The sequence below is a fragment of the Chaetodon auriga genome, unplaced genomic scaffold, assembly GCF_051107435.1.
Source record: "Chaetodon auriga isolate fChaAug3 unplaced genomic scaffold, fChaAug3.hap1 Scaffold_92, whole genome shotgun sequence".
NCBI classification, from domain to species: domain Eukaryota; kingdom Metazoa; phylum Chordata; class Actinopteri; order Chaetodontiformes; family Chaetodontidae; genus Chaetodon; species Chaetodon auriga.
The window spans coordinates 20,001-22,484 of NW_027482066.1; positions in this window are offsets into that span (position 1 = coordinate 20,001).

The following is a 2,484-nucleotide window of genomic DNA, read 5'->3' on the forward strand; positions in this document are numbered from 1 at the left end:
TCTCATCCCCGTGCCCCTGGTACTCTGCTCTCATCCCCGTGCCCTTGGTACTCTGCTCTCATCCCCGTGCCCCTGGTACTCTGCTCTCATCCCCGTGCCCCTGGTACTCCTCTCTCTCTCTCTCTCTCTCTCTCTCTCTCTCTCTCTCTCTCTCTCTCTCTTTCTCTCCCTCTCTCTCATAGACATAGCTCACCTGCCTGACCCCCTCGTCTTTTCACAGCCACAGGGAGGCTTCCATCCTTACCAGGCCTGACCCCCCTCATCTGCTCACAGCCGTGGGGAGGCTTCCAGCCTTTTCCAGGCCCCCAGCATGAGGAGCAGGGCTGGGTGCTGGCTCCAAGCCTGAACCCCTCGTCGTCTTCTAGCAGCCACAGGGAGGCGTCTGGCCTTTCCAGGCCCCCCAGCCTGCTACTCGTGCTGGGGGCTGGCTCCAGGCCTGACCCCCTCACCTTCTCACAGCCACGGGGAGGCTTCCAGCCTTTCCAGGCCCCCAGCACGAGGAGCAGGCTGGGTGCCGGCTCCAGCCCTGACCCCCTCCTCTTCTTCTAGCAGCCACAGGGAGGCGTCTGGCCTTTCCAGGCCCCCCAGCCTGCTACTCGTGCTGGGTGCTGGCTCCAGCCCTGACCCCCTCCTCTTCTTCTAGCAGCCACAGGCAGGCGTCTGGCCTTTCCAGGCCCCCCTAGCCTGCTACTCGTACTGGGCGCTGGCTCCAGCCCTGACCCCCTCGTCGTCTTATAGCAGCCACAGGGAGGCGTCTGGCCTTTCCAGGCCCCCCAGCCTGCTACTCGTGCTGGGCGCTGGCTCCAGCCCTGACCCCCTCCTCTTCTTCTAGCAGCCAGAGGGAGGCGTCTGGCCTTTCCAGGCCCCCCAGCCTGCTACTCGTGCTGGGGGCTGGCTCCAGGCCTGACCCCCTCATCTTCTCACAGCCACGGGGAGGCTTCCAGCCTTTCCAGGCCCCCAGCACGAGGAGCAGGCTGGGTGCCGGCTCCAGCCCTGACCCCCTCATCTTCTCACAGCCATGGGGAGGCTTCCAGCCTTTCCAGGCCCCCAGCACGAGGAGCAGGCTGGGTGCCGGCTCCAGCCCTGACCCCCTCATCTTCTCACAGCCATGGGGAGGCTTCCAGCCTTTCCAGGCCCCCAGCACGAGGAGCAGGCTGGGTGCCGGCTCCAGCCCTGACCCCCTCATCTTCTCACAGCCATGGGGAGGCTTCCAGCCTTTCCAGGCCCCCAGCACGAGGAGCAGGCTGGGTGCCGGCTCCAGCCCTGACCCCCTCATCTTCTCACAGCCATGGGGAGGCTTCCAGCCTTTCCAGGCCCCCAGCACGAGGAGCAGGCTGGGTGCCGGCTCCAGCCCTGACCCCCTCATCTTCTCACAGCCATGGGGAGGCTTCCAGCCTTTCCAGGCCCCCAGCACGAGGAGCAGGCTGGGTGCCGGCTCCAGCCCTGACCCCCTCCTCTTCTTCTAGCAGCCACAGGCAGGCGTCTGGCCTTTCCAGGCCCCCCAGCCTGCTACTCGTGCTGGGTGCTGGCTCCAGCCCTGACCCCCTCCTCTTCTTCTAGCAGCCACAGGGAGGCTTCTGGCCTTTCCAGGCCCCCCAGCCTGCTACTCGTGCTGGGTGCTGGCTCCAGCCCTGACCCCCTCCTCTTCTTCTAGCAGCCACAGGGAGGCTTCTGGCCTTTCCAGGCCCCCCAGCCTGCTACTCGTGCTGGGTGCTGGCTCCAGCCCTGACCCCCTCGTCTTCTTCTAGCAGCCACAGGGAGGCTTCTGGCCTTTCCAGGCCCCCCAGCCTGCTACTCGTGCTGGGTGCTGGCTCCAGCCCTGACCCCCTCCTCTTCTTCTAGCAGCCACAGGGAGGCTTCTGGCCTTTCCAGGCCCCCCAGCCTGCTACTCGTGCTGGGTGCTGGCTCCAGCCCTGACCCCCTCGTCTTCTTCTAGCAGCCACAGGCAGGCGTCTGGCCTTTCCAGGCCCCCCAGCCTGCTACTCGTACTGGGGGCTGGCTCCAGGCCTGACCCCCTGGCCTTCTCACAGCCGTGGGGAGGCTTCCGGCCTTTTCCAGGCCCCCAGCATGAGGAGCAGGCTGGGTGCTGGCTCCAGGCCTGACCCCCTCGTCTTCTCGCAGCCACGGGGAGGTTTCCAGCCTTTCCAGGACCCCCAGCCTGCTACTCCTGCTGGGGGCTGGCTCCAGGCCTGACCCCCTGGCCTTCTCACAGCCGTGGGGAGGCTTCCGGCCTTTTCCAGGCATACAGCAACCTCTTTTACTTTTCTTTATTTCTCACAATTACTTTCTTTTATTTTTGTTTAAAAATTCTCAACCTTTGTATATATTCCACATACTATACTGTGCATACACAGTCCAACCTCCGATTCAGGACGAACGATGCGGTTTTCGTCCCGGCCGTGGCACGCCGGACCAGCTCTATACCCTTCACAGGGCTGGCTCCCAGCCTAACCCTTTTCCTTTCCTCCTGCCTCCACTCTCATT